The sequence below is a fragment of the Nerophis ophidion genome, linkage group LG11 (genome assembly GCF_033978795.1).
Source record: "Nerophis ophidion isolate RoL-2023_Sa linkage group LG11, RoL_Noph_v1.0, whole genome shotgun sequence".
NCBI classification, from domain to species: domain Eukaryota; kingdom Metazoa; phylum Chordata; class Actinopteri; order Syngnathiformes; family Syngnathidae; genus Nerophis; species Nerophis ophidion.
This window is the reverse complement of record NC_084621.1, coordinates 33284575-33302198: the sequence shown is the minus strand read 5'-3', so window position 1 is coordinate 33302198 and position 17624 is coordinate 33284575. Positions and strand designations below refer to the sequence as shown.

The 17624-nt window shown below is 40.4% G+C and overlaps 1 protein-coding gene and 1 long non-coding RNA gene across 2 annotated transcripts in view; one reads left to right on the top strand and one right to left on the bottom strand.

The window, feature by feature from the left end:
* LOC133561413 (uncharacterized) overlaps positions 1-6941 on the bottom strand; it is a 72799-nt gene extending 65858 nt beyond the window's left edge. Inside the window, exon 1 of the long non-coding RNA XR_009808682.1 lies at positions 6603-6941. This is a non-coding gene — a long non-coding RNA (uncharacterized LOC133561413). The remainder of the gene's footprint in view (positions 1-6602) is intronic.
* An 8988-nt stretch (positions 6942-15929) lies between these two features.
* nr4a3 (nuclear receptor subfamily 4, group A, member 3) overlaps positions 15930-17624 on the top strand; it is a 48504-nt gene continuing 46809 nt past the window's right edge. The window contains exon 1 of the mRNA XM_061915699.1: positions 15930-16257. The gene's annotated coding sequence lies outside the window, so the exon portion shown is untranslated. The remainder of the gene's footprint in view (positions 16258-17624) is intronic.

The following is a 17624-nucleotide window of genomic DNA, read 5'->3' as shown; positions in this document are numbered from 1 at the left end:
TGCATTCCACCCTTATGTACTAGTTTGCATTAATCATTTACTTGGGTTTGGATTGTTTCTGCTTAACCGTCTCTTGTTGCTGTATGTCATAAGTACAGTATGTGTATGAAGGGGTAAAATTAGGGGTGTAACGGTACGTGTATTTGTATTGAACCGTTTCGGTACAGGGGTTTCGGTTTGGTTCGGAGGTGTACCAAACGAGTTTCCACACGTACATATTAGGTATCGCACCGCACGTTGTGTAAACAATGCAGAGCAAGGCACAACACACGGCAGGCTAGCAGCGAGCGGGCTAGGACAACATGCAAAAGCCAGACCTGGAAGACCCTCCTGCCTCGTTAACATCTCCCGTTTGGGAACACTTTGGCTGCGCGGTGCGATACAATAATGGAGGACGAAGGTTTGCCGACAATGCAGCAGTAGGGTATGCTTCTGCCAACACGTCAAACATGCTAACAACTCCTTTGAAGCGGCACTACCGCTGTATGTCAAGCAGCCTCTCCTCGGCCAGCCAGGCAGGACAAGCAATAACAAATGTTTTTATAGCAGCAGATTTAAGACCATCCATCCATCCGTTTCTACCGCTTGTCCCGTTCGGGATCGCAGGGGGTTGCTGTATTGCTGTATTGCATTAAAAACTAGATTCTGATCCACTTCTAAGCCCATATATCCTCTTACTGCCAAGTTAGCCAGGCTGGGGGGGTGGGGTGGGGGGGTCAATTATACAGGATATATACTGTACTGTGAAATCTACTAATAAAAGTCTCAATCAATCAATCAAAAAAAGCACTTTATATGTAGAAAGGTTTTGTTAAGAAAACAATCTATTTAGTTTTTATTTTATGTCTGTTGACACATTAACCTTGGCAATGGACCCTGTGTGTTTATGTATGTTATGCCATTGTTTACAAATTTGGTAAATAAATAACCAAAAAAACTTATATTTTGTTGTTTTCTTACTGTACGGAAAATGAACCGAACCGTGACCTCTAAACCGAGGTACGTACCGAACCAAAATTTTTGTGTACCGTTACACCCTAATTAAAATTTCAGTTATTTAGTAGAATTTTTCAGTGCATGTAAAAAAAAAAAAGCGGTATCTGCACATACGGCATCAACACTCAAAAGACATACCAAGTCCACCTGGCAATTGTTTGCCTACACAGGTAATATTAAGAGTCGTAACAAGGGTGGGACAGAACATGTGTGTAAGGCTAACCCACATCATTAAAGGGTCACACTAATGCTGACAACATTAGAACTTATTTCATAGCTTTGGACCTAGAAATTATGTCAACAGGTAGATTCCTCCCAAAATAAACAGAAGTAATTTAGGCTTTTCTAAAGGATTTCAACACATTTTGGAATGTCCAATTTTACATGCCTACATCAGCCTGCTGACATCACCTATAGAAAACTGGAGGTAATTTCTTATTGCGTCGTATGTGTTTTTGTAGCATCTTCATTATTAATCACCATATTAATGATCAAATGTCTGCCAGACGCATTTTAGCAGGTTGTAGCAAAACAACTAAAGACCATTCCGCATACATTTTTAAATGAGGAATATAAGGAAAGTATGGACCTCTTCACTCAAAATGGCAAGAACCAAACGAGAGGAAAGTAATTGTCGGTGATCATTTTCATGATTCTGACTTTGAAGAAAAGAGTTTGAATGGAAAAAATGGAAAAGACTCAAGCCAAATGCAATCCCAAAATCAGGATTACCCTCAAGGGTAGAAAGACTGAGTCATAACCTGCAGAAAAACAGAAAAAGAGGAGCAGATACAAGAAAGAAAAAAGTAACATATTTTGCGTCCTCTTCTACTGATGATCTCCTAAAGATGCTTGAGGAAATGCTGAAAAGCATGAGGAAACAGGCTATGGTGTCTATGAAGGAGATGGCGGAGCAAAGAAGTACAAAAATGAAGATTATTTTGTATCTATTTTTTGCTCATAATGATAACCATATCAGTTTTGAAGTAATAATGGAAAAGGACGAAAAAAATGCAATTAAGTGATGAAAATAATAGTATTGTCCTTAGCCACACTGTCTATGAGGTGAAATGGGCTTCGGTTCTGTGCATGATGTCACACCAAGAGGGGGCGGCATATCGAGTCCCCCGATGGTCCACTAATTGATAATATGCGAAATGACCGCCAGATTCATTTTCAGGAGCAAAAAAGACATTAAGCAAACCTGTCTGTGAAATTTCGGTCATCTGAACGCTATGGATGATTTCAGTTAAAAATCTCTTATCCTTGCTATAGTTATCAATCAATCAATCAATGTTTATTTATATAGCCCCAAAAAACAAATGTCTCAAAGGACTGCACAAATCATTACGACTACGACATCCTCAGAAGAACCCACAAAAGGGCAAGGAAAACTCACACCCAGTGGGTAGGGAGAATTCACATCCAGTGGGACGCCAGTGACAATGCTGACTATGAGAAACCTTGGAGAGGACCTCTAGGGGACCGAAAGCAATTGATGTCGAGCGGGTCTAACATGATACTGTGAAAGTTCAATCCATAGTGGCTTTAACACAGCCGCGAGAGTTCAGTTCAAAGCGGATCCAAGACAGCAGCGAGAGTCCCGTCCACAGGAAACCATCCCAAGCGGAGGCGGATCAGCAGCGTAGAGATGTCCCCAACCGATACACAGGCGAGCGGTCCATCCTGGGTCCCGACGAGCGGTCCATCCTGGGTCTCGACTCTGGACAGCCAGTACTTCATCCATGGTCATCGGACCGGAACCCCTCCACAAGGGAGGGGGGGACATAGGAGAAAAAAGAAAAGAAGCGGCAGATCAACTGGTCTAAAAAGGAGGTCTCTTTAAAGGCTAGAGTATACAGATGAGTTTTAAGGTGAGACTTAAATGCTTCTACTGAGGTAGCATCTCGAACTGTTACCGGGAGGGCATTCCAGAGTACTGGAGCCCGAATGGAAAAGGCTCTATAGCCCGCAGACTTTTTTTGGGCTCTAGGAATCACTAATAAGCCGGAGTCTTTTGAACGCAGATTTCTTGCCGGGACATATGGTACAATACAATCGGCAAGATAGGATGGAGCTAGACCGTGTAGTATTTTATACGTGAGTAGTAAAACCTTAAAGTCACATCTTAAGTGCACAGGAAGCCACTGCAGGTGAGCCAGTACAGGCGTAATGTGATCAAACTTTCTTGTTCTTGTCAAAAGTCTAGCAGCCGCATTTTGTACCAACTGTAATCTTTTAATGCTAGACATGGGGAGACCCGAAAATAATACGTTACAGTAATCGAGACGAGACGTAACAAACGCATGGATAATGATCTCGGCGTCTTTAGTGGACAAAATGGAGCGAATTTTAGCGATATTACGGAGATGAAAGAAGGCCCTTTTAGTAACGCTTTTAATGTGTGACTCAAAGGAGAGAGTTGGGTCGAAGCTAATACCCAGATTTTTTACCGAGTCACCTTGTTTTATTATTTGGTTGTCAAATGTGAAAGTTGTATTATTAAATAGAGGTCGGTGTCTAGCAGGACCAATAATCAGCATTTCCGTTTTTTTGGCGTTAAGTTGCAAAAAATTAGCGGACATCCATTGTTTAATTTCATGTAGAGTTGGGTGTCATCAGCATAGCACTGAAAGCTAATACCGTATTTGCGTATGATGTCACCCAGCGGCAGCATGTAGATACTGAAGACTACAGGGCCAAGGACCGAACCCTGGGGAACTCCACACGTTACCTTAACATAGTCCGACGTCATACTGTTATGGGAGACACACTGCACCCTGTCAGTAAGATAAGAGTTAAACCAAGACAGGGCTGAGTCTGACATACCAATTCGTGTTTTGATACGCTCTAATAAAATATTATGATCGACGGTATCGAAAGCAGCGCTAAGATCGAGGAGCAGCAACATAGATGACGTATCAGAATCCATCGTTAGCAATAGATCATTAGTCAATTTTGCTAAAAAAAAATCATTGACAAGTATTTTGTACATCAAAACTGATATTATGCATCTAATTACTACTAGATGCTGTGTGGTTTGTGAAAGTACACCGTTGAAGCAATCTTCAGTTTTGCGTATTCTGCGTTAAAGAGGTGAATAAAAGCTGAATCTACTGTTAAGGCTCAGATAGAGTAAAGTATAATGTGGTTACCAGAGGTGGGTAGAGTAGCCAGAAATTGTACTCAAGTAAGAGTAGTTACTTTAGAGATTTATTACTCAAGTAAAAGTAAGGAGTAGTCATCCAAATATTTACTTGAGTAAAAGTAAAAAGTATGTTGTGAAAAAACTACTCAAGTACTGAGTAACTGATGAGTAACCTGATTACGGCAACAAATAATGCACAAAAACATAAAAATAGCAATGAGCAAATTGAGCCAGGAATATCTCTTAAGCAACTAAAACAATAATATATATTAAATAATAGTACATTAAAATAAAAATAAAAAATGGCACATTGAGCCACAATAACTTAACAGCACCATAGCCTCAGTAGGCATTCATTGATTTGATTGATTGATTAAAACATGTATTAGTAGATTGTACAGTACAGTACATATTCCGTACAATTGACCACTAAATGGTAACACCCCAATAAGTTTTTCAAAGTTTATCAATTACTTAGTAAATGACCAAGTCGAGGTGATCTACCTCATATATACATATACATACACACACATATCATTTATACACACACATATCATACATACACGCACAAATCATTTATACACACACATATCATGTATATATATATATATATATATATACATACATTTATATATCCAGTATGTAATTTATATTTATTTATTTTGCCGTTTTTGTTCACATGTTGAAGGTGTTTTAATGAATATACATGCACGTTTAACATATAGATTCCTATCTTTCATGAAGACAAGAATATAAGTTGGTGTATTACCTGATTCTGTTGAATTGCAATGATTGGAATCAGACGTTCACGTTTTCAAATGGAGGAGAAAAAAAGTTCCTCTTTTCTGTCTAATACCACATGAAAGTCGTTGGTTTTTGGCATCTTATCTGTCCAGCTTCCATATTCGTTTTTATACACTTTACAAGAAATACATTGGCGGCAAACTCCGTAACTTGCTAGCTTGTTTGCGCTGGCTTTCGGAGACTCTTATTTTGTTAGCGCAGCCGCGATGGAGCGGCACTTTTATTGTGAAGACAGGAACTGTGCGATCAGTCTTTAGGCTTATGACGGGAAGTACGGTTGAAATAAAAAGTTTCTTTGATCCTTTACACTTTTGATTGATTGAAACTTTTATTAGTAGATTGCACAGTATAGTACATAATCCGTACAATTGACCACTAAATGGTAACACCCAAATATGTTTTTTAACTTGTTTAAGTCGGGTCATGTGACCGCCTGGCTCTGTTTGATTGGTCCAACGTCACCAGTGACTGCATGTGATTGGTGAAATGCAGGCATGCGTAGATTCTACTTTGAAGCTCTGTCATTAACCAAAACAAACATTAATAGATCGATAAAAAAAAAGTAGCGAGTAGCGATAAATGGAACGGAGTAAAAGTAGCGTTTCTTCTCTATAAATATACTCAAGTAAAAGTAAAAGTATGTTGCAAAAAAACTACAATTTATCCCAAAAGTTACTCAAGTAAATGTAAGGGAGTAAATGTAGCGCGTTACTACCCACCTCTGGTGGTTACTGGTTTTATTTTACAAACTTCCTTTATAATTTCATACCTTTGGCTTGATGTGGCTCCTTTTTTGGTTTATTGTGTCATGCTTTTGAGTGCCTTCTGTTTGGAAACAAGAGAAGGTGGATGTAGCTTCTGGTATATCTGGTAGCTTCTATCATGCTTGTTCCCTTCCATCCAAAAATAGTGTTTTTATGTTTTAATAATAATAATAATAATAATGGATAAGATTTATATCGCGCTTTTCTATTGTTAGATACTCAAAGTGCTCACAGAGAAGTGGGAACCCATCATTCATTCACACCTGGTGGTGGTAAGCTACATCAGTAGCTACAGCTGCCCTCGGGTAGACTGACGGAAGCGTGGCAGCCAGTTTGCGCCTACGGCCCCTCCGACCACCACCAATCATTCATTCATCATTCATTCACCAGTGTGAGCGGCACCGGGGGCAAGGGTGAAGTGTCCTCCCAAAGGACACAACGGCAGCGCTTTTTTGGATGTCAATAGGTGGGAGGCGAACCTGCAACCCTCAGGTTTCTGGCACGGCCTCTCTACCCACTACGCCATGCCGCCCCTTTGTTGTGCAAGTATACCTTGTGCTTCAATTGATGTTAAAGAACAAAATTTGTCCCAAACATACAATATTGGTTTCACTGCCCAACCTGCGTTGATTTTGTTTTGTTCCCACGACTGCACCTTAAGCTGGAGTCCTTAATCTCGTTATATGCAAATATAATGACAATAAAGTCCATTCTATTCTATTCTGATACGTTGCCTTTGTAGATAATGTTTGGTGTTCCACAGAACTTCAAGCAGCCAGTAGAAGACTTCCATCGGAGTTGTTGACAAGTCACTATGTTGATGCTCAGCTTGAGACTTCTCCTCTCCTCATTACTCTGAAGCGGCTTTGGGCTGGTGGTCGTTCACAAACCTGCCGAGTGTGTCTGCCTGGCGAACGGAGCCGCGTTCCCAGCACTTATCTCGTGGTTCCTCTCCTGGACAGCCGCTGTACTTTTAATCTGATTATTGTGTTTACTCTGAATAATGACGGAGGCGTCACGTCAGCTGACCGTGTGAGAAGCCGAGCGCGTGGAGCCACTTTAAGAAGCGGTATCCCGTATCAACTTCAGGTCGAGTGAAGAACGGGGACACGCTGCAAGGCTAAAAATACCTGTCTAGGACTATATTTGGCTTGGCTCGATCACAATTGCTGCCGCTGAAATAGTAGCGCCCGCCCCGGTACAATGAATGGACTCCCTTTCAACCTCCAGCCTCCGTCTGCCAGCTGCTAAAATTAGCAACAAAGCCTGCGTCAATCACGAGCCTCAGTGCGTCAAGGCTTTCTCCTCCCACCCACGCTTGTCATTGGCCAAAATTAGGAGCTGTCGGAATAATACGCGCCACGTGATTGGTTGCTTGTTTTTTGGGTTTTTTTGCTCCATACAGGGGGGATATTTAATTGTGTGTTTGTTGTGTCCGCCGAATGAGATATTTCACTCTGCATAGGTTTGGTTAGAAGCTCTACAGCAGGGGTCACCAACGCGGTGCCCGCGGGCACCAGGTAGCCCGTAAGGACCAGATGAGTAGCCCACTGGCCTGTTCTAAAAATAGCTCAAATAGCAGCACTTACCAGTGAGCTGCCTCTATTTTCTAAATTTTATTTATTTACCAGCAAGCTGGTCTCGCTTTGCTCGACATTTTTGATTCTAAGAGAGACAAAACTCAAATAGAATTTGAAAATCCAAGAAAATATTTTAAAGACTTGGTGTTCACTTGTTTAAAAAAATTCATTTATTTTTTACTTTGCTTCTTATAACTTTTAGAAAGACAATTTTAGAGAAAAAATACAACCTTAAAATTGATTTTAGGATTTTTAAACAAATATACCTTTTTACCTTTTAAATTCCTTCCTCTTCTTTCCTGACGATTTAAATCAATGTTCATTTCAAGTACATTTTTTTTATTGTAAAGAATAATAAATACAGCAAAGGTGTCAAACGTCAATTTGTGTGGCCCCTGAAAAAAATCCATCCATCCATCCATTTCCTACCGCTTGTCCCTTTCAGGGTACATTCACACTCACATGCACACACTAGGGCCAATTTTTTTAGTGTTGCCAATCAACCTATCCCCAGGTGCATGTCTTTGGAAGTGGGAGGAAGCCGGATTACCCGGAGGGTACCACTCAGTCAAGGGGAGAACTTGCAAACTCCACACAGAAAGATCCCGACCCGAGGATTGTACCCAGGACTAAAAAACTCCTTTGTCCCACACGCCATTAGACTGTACAACTCCTCTCTTGGGAGGGGGCCGGAGCACTTGGATTACAGGGGATGCAAAACAACAACAGTGCAATACTTTTTCATAACATGGTCACTACTGCCTAGTTTCTCTTCTTATATTCTTATTTTGCTGTTATATTTTTATTCTCATTGTTGATTTTTATTTTTATTCTTATTGTAATATTTTTCTATTTTGTTTCCATTCATGCCCCCATTATTTACTTTTTACTTTTTAAATTGATCTCAACTCTGTACACTGCTGCTGGAATTTTAATTTTCCTAAAGAAACTCTCCTGAAGGAATCAATAAAGTACTATCTATCTATCCATCCATCCATCCATCCATCCATCCATCTATCTATCTATCTATCTATCTATCTATCTATCTATCTATCTATCTATCTATCTATCTATCTATCTATCTATCTATCTATCTATCTATCTATCTATCTATCTATCTATCTATCTATCTATCTATCTATCTCAGGACCTTCATATTGTGAGGCAGATGCACTAACCCCTCTTCCACCGTATTGCTCAAGCTTGGAAATATTATGTGTAAATAAAGTAAGTTATTTTTTCTTAATAAATGCCACCCATCCATCCATTTCTACCGCGTATTCCCATTTGGGGTCGCGGGGGGCGCCTATCTCAGCTACAATCGGGCATAAGGCGGGGTACATCCTGGACAAGCCGCCACCTCATCGCATCGCAGGGCCAACACAGATAGACAGACAACATTCACACTCACATTCACACACTAGGGCCCATTTAGTGTTGCCAATCAACCTATCCCCAGGTGCACTAACCAGTCTGCCACGGTGAAGCCCTCTTAATAAATCCATCCATCCATCCATTTTCTACCGCTTATTCCCTTTCGGGGTCGCGGGGGGCACTGGCGCCTATCTCAGCTACAATCGGGCGGAAGGCGGGGTACACCCTGGACAAGTCGCCACCTCATCGCAGGGCCAACACAGATAGACAGACAACATTCACACTCACATTCACACACTAGGGCCAATTTTTAGTGTTGCCAATCAACCTATCCCCAGGTGCATGTCTTTGGAAGTGGGAGGAAGCCGGAGTACCCGGAGGGAACCCACGCATTCACGGGGAGAACATGCAAACTCCACACAGAAAGATCCCGAGCCTGGATTTGAACCCAGGACTGCAGGACCTTCGTATTGTGAGGCAGACGCACTAACCCCTCTGATGTAATACGAAAAACATATGTACTTTGTACAATTACATGTATTTACACTTTAATCATCTCTAATAATAAAACAAAATATATCATCATGCATTTGAAAACAATGTTTTTGTTCTAATAAAGATAAATACTTAAATATCTGTTTGACTTTGGATTTCAAAGCAAATATTGCAACAAACTGTTCATGTAAAAAATGTATAGTAACATTTTTTACTGTAAAATTAACTTTCAATATAAAGTAATAGTACACTATAAAACACAACGACCATAGATTGTACAGTATAAAAAACTTGCATACATTTTTACATGAAAAATAACAGTGGTACCGTTTTTCCATTCCATTTAATTCCATGTATTTTTTTTAATTTAATATGCTGTAAGAAAAAAAAAAAACCTGCAAATATCACGGTAAAATTGTGGCGACTGAGCTACCAGTTTTTTACAGTTCAATCTAATTATTTGGTTTTGTACAGCGTATGTAAAAAGAGACATTTATACACGTTTTATATATACACATTTATGTTCATACTGTATATTATTCGCTGTTAAAAGTGGCCCTCTGAAGGCAACTATAACTGCGATGTGGCCCTCAATGAAAACCAGTTTAACATGCCTGCTCTACAGGGTCACATTTTTAACTGCATCATCCATCTATCCATTTCCATCCGCTTGTCCCTTTTTAGTCATATCATAAACATCAAACATGCATTCCTACTGGATAATAGGAATGCATTGTTTTTTTTAAGGACAGCAAAGGTGGGGGTTTTTTTTATAAAAAAAAGCATTTATTTCCTTCCATCCATCCATCCATCTTCCACCTCTTCAGGGGCCAACACAGATAGACGGACACATTTATTTGTATTTATTTCATTTTACTTAGAAGTAAAATTGGGGTTTAAGTGAAAACAAATGAAAACCAAAATGAAACCAAATTATCAAGCTTTCTAAATAGAGGATCTTCAAATGAATACGCAGAACGATGATTGATTGATTGATTGATTGGTTGATTGATTGATTGATTGATTGATTGATTGATTGATTGATTGATTGATTGATTGATTGATTGATTGATTGATTGATTGATTGATTGATTGATTGATTGATTGATTAGGTGACAAGTAGGGCTGGGCGATATGGCAAAAAAAGCGTGTCACGATATAAGTGGTTTATTTCAGTCTATATTGATAATTGTTGATATGTTTTATGACCTATGGAAAATAAGAACTCGGAGAAAAACATAGTAACTGTAGACATTTTGATTTCAAACATAGCCTTCCTCTGATTATAGTCCCCTCAGCTGTCAAGGCAGAAAGTAAAGGAAATGTCAACACAACCTTGGAAAATACTAAATCAATGTAAACCAAATTCTCAAATTACATTGAACACTTACAAATAACCTCTTGAAATAAAGGTGCAAAAATAAGGAATATTTAAGAAATTCTTAATAAAGTGTGCAAATTCTGAAAATGTGAACATAAAGATAAAAATTATTTTGTGCAGGTTTAGTGTCGGGAACTTACAGCTGTGCTCTAAAAGGTGAGCGTGGCTAAAAGTGCTGTGGTAGTACCAGTCTTGGTGGGAACGAGTGTCTTTAATTTAAGGACCACATTGGTCTGACTACGGTCCTTTGGAAAAAAAATGCAAAAAACTGCTATACTGTGGAGAATGCCATACTGTCCACAATTTATTTGCTCTCTTTAGCACTCATTTTTAGTTTCTCTTCTCACTCAATGCAAAGAATCATCTGCCAGGCAACAAAATGGTGCGACCAAACGTGATGTTTGATGTTGTTACTTGATTGGCTGTTAGCATGTCACTCCCACTTCCTGCATTGCTCGGTTACCAAAGAACGAGCTCCTTTGTTCATGCAACCAACCTTGCTTCATAACTTCTCGATCTTGCGACGTAAAAAGTAAAAAAAAGGACCGTTTTATTAAACTGATTTTAATTGCTATCAATTACCTGACTTGAAATATATTGATGTCATGTTATCGCCCAATGCAGGTGCCAAACCACTCGTGTGTTCTTTGCGGTTTCGTCATTTTGTACAACAGGAGGGTTCTGGACCTGCTTTAAAGACACGGCTTTTTGAACTTCAATGTTGTTTTTAGGCACTTCCTGCAAAAAAACTAATTATTTAAATTTGGAGGGTTCCAGTATGTGTAGGTCATCGCAAGCCATCCATTCCACAAGTTGAATATTACATACTTACAGTGTCATCAACCTGAAACCAAGTTCAAGTTTTGAAGTTGTTATATTTATTTTTTTGACTATTCAGATGGCTTCATTACCAGCCTTTATGTTTTTCTGTTTGTGTGTCAGTGCCTCCCTCTGATTTAGTGCCAGTGTCCATTCACTGGTCATCTGAAAAAGTCAGATTTGACTTGTATCGGACAGAAAATGTTCAATATCTGATCCCAACATCAAGAACATAATCTTGATTTATGGAGTATACCGAGAACAACTACTGGAAACAATGTTTATGAATCATAGTGGTGACCGTACTAAGCATCCTTCCTTTTCTTACATTGTAGCATTCTTAACAAAACCGTGAAACCTCCAAATCTGAGACCATGGCAGTAAAGTGGTGAATTGGACCCTTTGAATTAATAGCCTTTCCCCAGGAGTTCAGGTCTTTACTAATCGGGGATGTTTTTCCCTATACGCGGATCACGCCTTGTGCATAGAACGCCGTATTCGCAATACTCGCAAATGTCAATTAATGAATGAAATGTTTTCATTAATTGTCCCCGGTGCTCTGCTGGTAAACAGTTGCAATGGGATCGAAGTGAAGTGTTAGGGAGACTATATCGAACAATAGATTTCCAATGGATTCGTAGTACAAAGCATGCATCGAAGTAAATTCAAGTTTCAACAAAAAATTATTAAAAAAAACTTTTCACATAAATAGATGAAAAAAAATGTGGAAAATGTTTTTAAGGTGGGGATCCGAAATTAGCATTCGGTTGCAGTCCGTACACCTAATTATGCCATGAGCTTTGGGAGGATAGTGGAACAATGTTTTCCTTTTCATCTGGAAAATCTCCCTTATTTCAAAATGCAAATTTTGACAGGCATGCAAAGGACCTGTTGGAGGGATGATGTGTCACAGCTGGCCATGGTGTTCCCCTGGTGGGAATGTACGAGGGAGATTTAGTGTCCTCTTGACAGGATAAGAATAAGTTATCAGTATTATTTTACAGATACTACCTTAGTAGAAGCATTCAAGTCCCGCCTTGAAACTCATTTATATATTCTAGCTTTAAGCTAGATCTCTTTTAGACCAGTTGATCTGCTACTTTTCTGCTATGCCCTCCCCCGCCCCTCTCTCTTCCCTCGAGATAAAACCACAAGTCCACAAATAATTTCTGGAGAGTTACCGGTCAGGATGAAGTGCAAGCTAACCAGAGTTCTGACCCAGGATGGATTACGCTTCAATGCACAGCTGTGAGTGTAGCTGACCTATGACTATCTGTCGGCTGCTCGGTGGATTGGACACTCACATTATCTATTGTTGTAACAATTCAATAATCATAACCATTCACGGGGGTCCTTACCTCTGTGGTCCCTTCTCAGGGTTCCTTCTTTTTCTCCAGCTGGGGTCTTTTAAGTTTTTCCTTTCCCGCCAGTGGGCTTAAAGCTGAGCCTACAGAGCCCTTTGAGACACGTGTGATTATGGGCTATAAAACTACATTTTGATTGATTAACTAGCTTTAGGGCTTGAACACTACAGCAATATTGCATACTGCTATGATAGGGGTAAGTAAACACGAGGCCAAATTACCGATTTCATACTTTTTACCTGAGCATTTTCAAGATCGTTGAACGAGTTTGCCCTGATTTGTTGATTATGATTAGAAGAAGAATAAAACTAACCTAAAACAATATCAATCAATCAATGTTTATTTATATAGCCCTAAATCACGAGTGTCTCAAAGGGTTGCACAAGCCACAACGACATCCTCGGCTCAGATCCCACATCAGGCAGAGAAAAAACTCAACTCAATGAGACAATGAGAAACCTTGTTGGGGACCGCTGATGTGGGGACCCCACTGGGCGACCGGTGCAATCGACGTCGAGTGGATCTAGCATAATATTGTGAGAGTCCAGTCCATAGTGGATCTAACATAATAGTGAGAGTCCAGTCAATAGTGGGGCCAGCAGGAGACCATCCTGGGGATTCTCTGTGGAATTTGCATGTTCTCCACGTGACTGCGTGGGTTCCCTCTGGGTACTCCGGCTTCCTCCCACCTCCAAAACCATGCACCTGGAGATAGATTGATTGACAGCACTTGTCATGATCCGTCGTCCGGATCATGTTTAGTTTAGTTACCGTATTTCCTTGAATTGCCGCTGGGGCGCTAATTAATTTAAAACCTCTTCTCACTCCTGCGCTTACCAAAGGCATGCGGTAAAAGTAAGCATGCACTAATTATTTCAAGACCTCTTCTCACTCCGGCACTTACCAAAGGTATGCAGTAAAAATTTGAGTTTGATGTGAGCTTGGACCTTAAATCCTACTGAATAGCTCTTCTTCTTCTTCCTTTTATGCAATTTCAAATTACCGGTTTTGAAATCAGCCTCCTCCATTTTGAAAATGATGACAGGGGAAGTGTCACTCGTAACGTCACAAGTTTGACCAAGCGGTAATACTAAGCATGCGTTAATTATTTTGGGAAGCGAGTTTGACCCGGCAGTAATTCAAGGCAGGCGCATACTATATGCCCTGCGGCAATTCAAGGAAATACGGTATGTTCTGTTAGTTTTGGACTTCTTTAGTTCCTGGTTGCACTTCCGTGTTTGTTTTGTCACTATGGTTACTTATGATTTGCACCTGCCTCTGTTTGGGACACACCTGTGTCTAATCAAGAGACAATATTTACGCCTGCCTTTTTGATCACTTATCCTGGCTTCCTTGTTTGCGGTAAGCAACAGTCACGTTTATGTTCTTGTTCTAGACTCTGTGCTAAGTGTTAGCCTTAGCTTCCCGTGCGTTCGGCACGCTGTTCTTTCGTTTGTTTCTGTCTGTTCAGTACAGTGTATTCTATATTAAATCAAATCCTACCTTGAAGTTTTCGTCCGGAGTGTCCGTGTTGCTTTGGAGGAACAATTCCGCACAAAGATGCGACCCCCACGTGACAGCACTAAATTTGGCCCAAGTGTGTGAATGTTGTCTGTTTATCTGTGTTGGCCATGTGATGAGGTGGTGACTTGTCCAGGGTGTACGGCGCCTTCCACCCGAATGCAACTGAGATAGGCTCCAGCACCCCTTGCAACCCCATAAGGGAGTTATCGTGCAGTGATTTTACCAGTCCGGCCCACTTGGGAGTAGATTTTCTCCCTGAGGCCCCCGATCTAAAATGAGTTTGACACCCCTGGTCTGCGATGAGGTGGCGGCTTGTCCAGGGTGTACGCTGCCTTCCGCCCGATTGTAGCTGAGATAGGCTCTAGCGCCCCCGAAAGGGACAAGTGGTAGGAAATGGATGGATGGATGGACCCCTGGTCCATCTGTTGGTCCTGTGATTATATCTTGACCAGGGTGTACCCTAGGCCAGTGTTTTTCAACCTTTTTTGAGCCAAGGCACATTTTTTTCATTGAAAAAATCCGAGGGCAAACCACCAGCAGAAATCATTAAAAAATGTAACTCGTTATTGACAATAAAAACTTGTCATCGCAATTGTTGAATATGAATTTAAACCATAACCAACCATGCATTCACTATACTTGTCTCAAAGTATGGTCCTGACCTGTCACATAACGCCGTGACTTTGTTTTTGTTTTTTGGTGTTTTCCTGTGTGCAGTGTCTTGCGCTCCTATTTTTGTGGCTTTTCCTGTTCTGTTGGTATTTTCCTGTTGCAGTTTCATGTCTTCCTTTGAGCACTATTCCCCGCACCATGCTTTGTTTTAGCAATCAAGACTATTTCAGCTGTTGCTATCCTTCTTTGTGTGGACATTGTTGTTATGTCATGTACGGATGTACTTTGTGGACACATTGTAAGTTTTTGCTGTCGTCCAGCATTCTGTTTTTCTTTACTTTGTAGCCAGTTCAGTTTTAGTTTTGTTCTGCATAGCCATCCCTAAGCTTTAAAGCCTTTTCCTAGGGGCACTCAGCTTATTTTTTTTGTTTTGTTCAAGCATTAGATACCTTTTTACCTTCACACTGCCTCCCGCTGTTGTCTGTATATTGTGATCCTGACAAACCATCGTATTCTCACACGGCCTGTTCCCGACATCTACAAAGCAATTAGTTCCCGGGTGCCACCTACTGATATGGAAGAGTATTACACAGTTACTCTGCCGAGCTCTAGACAGCACCAACCACTCAACAACGGCACATTATTTACAGATTATAATTACTGGTTTGCAAAAATTATTTTTAACCCAAATAGGTGTAACTACATAATCTCCCGCGGCACACCAGACTGTGGTTGAAAAACACTGCCCTAGGCGTACCCGGGATAGGCTCCAGCCCCCCAACTCCGCGACCCTGACAGGGATAAGCGTTCGAAAAAAGGGATGGCTAGGTGGCTTCTAAAAACTACAGGAAGTGACAGACGAGCCCGACCGCCTATCGGATCTCCCTGCGTGTCGGCAAAGTGTTCCCTGTCTAACTGCAACCATCAAACCAACCGGCCCTGGCTGCCTCCCTCGCTCTGCTCCTCTGCGCGCGCGAGAAAAGTGAGAGAGTTTTGCTCGGTGACGTCACCTAACCCATGGCGTCACATTGACGTAGCGAATACCAGGCGCTCTAGTGGAGGCTGAGCCCACATAAAATGCACTATTTGACTTTCTCCCTTCAGACGGCGCGCACAAACAAACTGCTACACTTTGCAAAGTGGCGATATCGGTTTCACGGGGACGACACCCAGCCTCTCACCACCACTTCAGTCTTCTTATTTCTCCTTTCGAAAACCACTTTCACTAACAAAAAAAGAAGCAGAAAGGAAACTGTTTTTTACATTATTACTTTGTTTTTGTTTTGTGTTTTTTTTTTTTACATATTCAACATTTCTCGGTGATTATTGCGGACGGGGAAAAGGATATTTGATGCGAGCTTGTCATCGCAAGTAAAGACGGAACCGCCACAGCAAAGTAAGTCAATCATCAATGAATAATATCTTGATATAATTATTAATAATGATAATAACAGTGAATGTCGTACTTTTATACGCTGTCATTCTGACGCTCGAATGTAGTTGTCATGGAAATGAGATGCCGCATCTTTAAAATATCACTTATCACCCCTTTTCGCTGACTTTGTCATCTAAATCCTATTTGAAAAACTCCCACGCAAGTTTAGTTCCACTTTTACTTTCTCGGACAGTCCTGCACGTGCACTTTACACCACTTTTCTGCACTTTTTTTTTTTTTACTGGAAAAGATGTGCAGTTCCCCAGCTTTGTTGCTGGAGAGGTGTGGGTGGGGGTCGGGGGGGCCGTTCCAGGGTGAGTGTTTATTGTACTTCTTTCGCGGCTCTCTTGGTTACCGGCACTTCGCAAAACAAAAAAACAAACAAAAAAAAGATGATACTTGCTTGTAATCATTTTTAATGAAACAAGGTACATACAATAATATTTTTGTAGTGAGGGTACGTCACGAGCAGGTTCAGATTCAAATGGAGGGGGAAAAAATCATGTTGTTATTATATTTCTTATTTTAATTTATATTCCATCCATCCATCCATATTCTACATCATGCCTGGGCAATTATTTAGAGAAAACAATGTGTCTGGGGGGCCGGTTTAACTATTTATAGGAAAACTAACACAAAACCTTACAATAAAGTCTGATTGAATGCAAAGCAATGTTATGACAGACCGCCATAAAAACGAAATGGAATTACATTTTTTTCTATGAACGATAAAACTTTGAATATTGAGAACATATGAACGTCACACCGCCTCTCAATCGACATATTTTACAATCAGGCCAAATGCAACAAACAGCGAAATATGAACGTGAAGGTTAAAAAACAAAAAAACATCTACAATCTGATACATGTGATATATCAATAAGCTTTAGAACTTTCTTGTAAAAATCTCCTTCCACGTCTGTCCCTGACACCCACATTTCAGGCTATGTGAAAACACTTCCTACCCACACTGCCTGGTGCCTCGTCTAAGCTACTGTGACGTAGATTACCATCGTAACTAGTAGGGTTGCATGGTATACATGTATTAGTATCATACCGCGATACTAATAAATCATATTCGGTACCATACCGCCTCTGAAAAATCCCAGTCCGCCACACCCTATGATTTTTTTATTAAAATCAATTTTTTCTAATCCCCTTTATTTAGAAAAGTATAGAAAAGTACCGAAAAGTATCAAAATAATATTGGTATCAGGACAACACTAGGCACTAAAATATCATACTAAAGCGCACATTCCAACCATTGAAATATGTTGTGTAGTTCAAGACTATTGGTAATTTGAAAACATCACTGCACATGATAATGG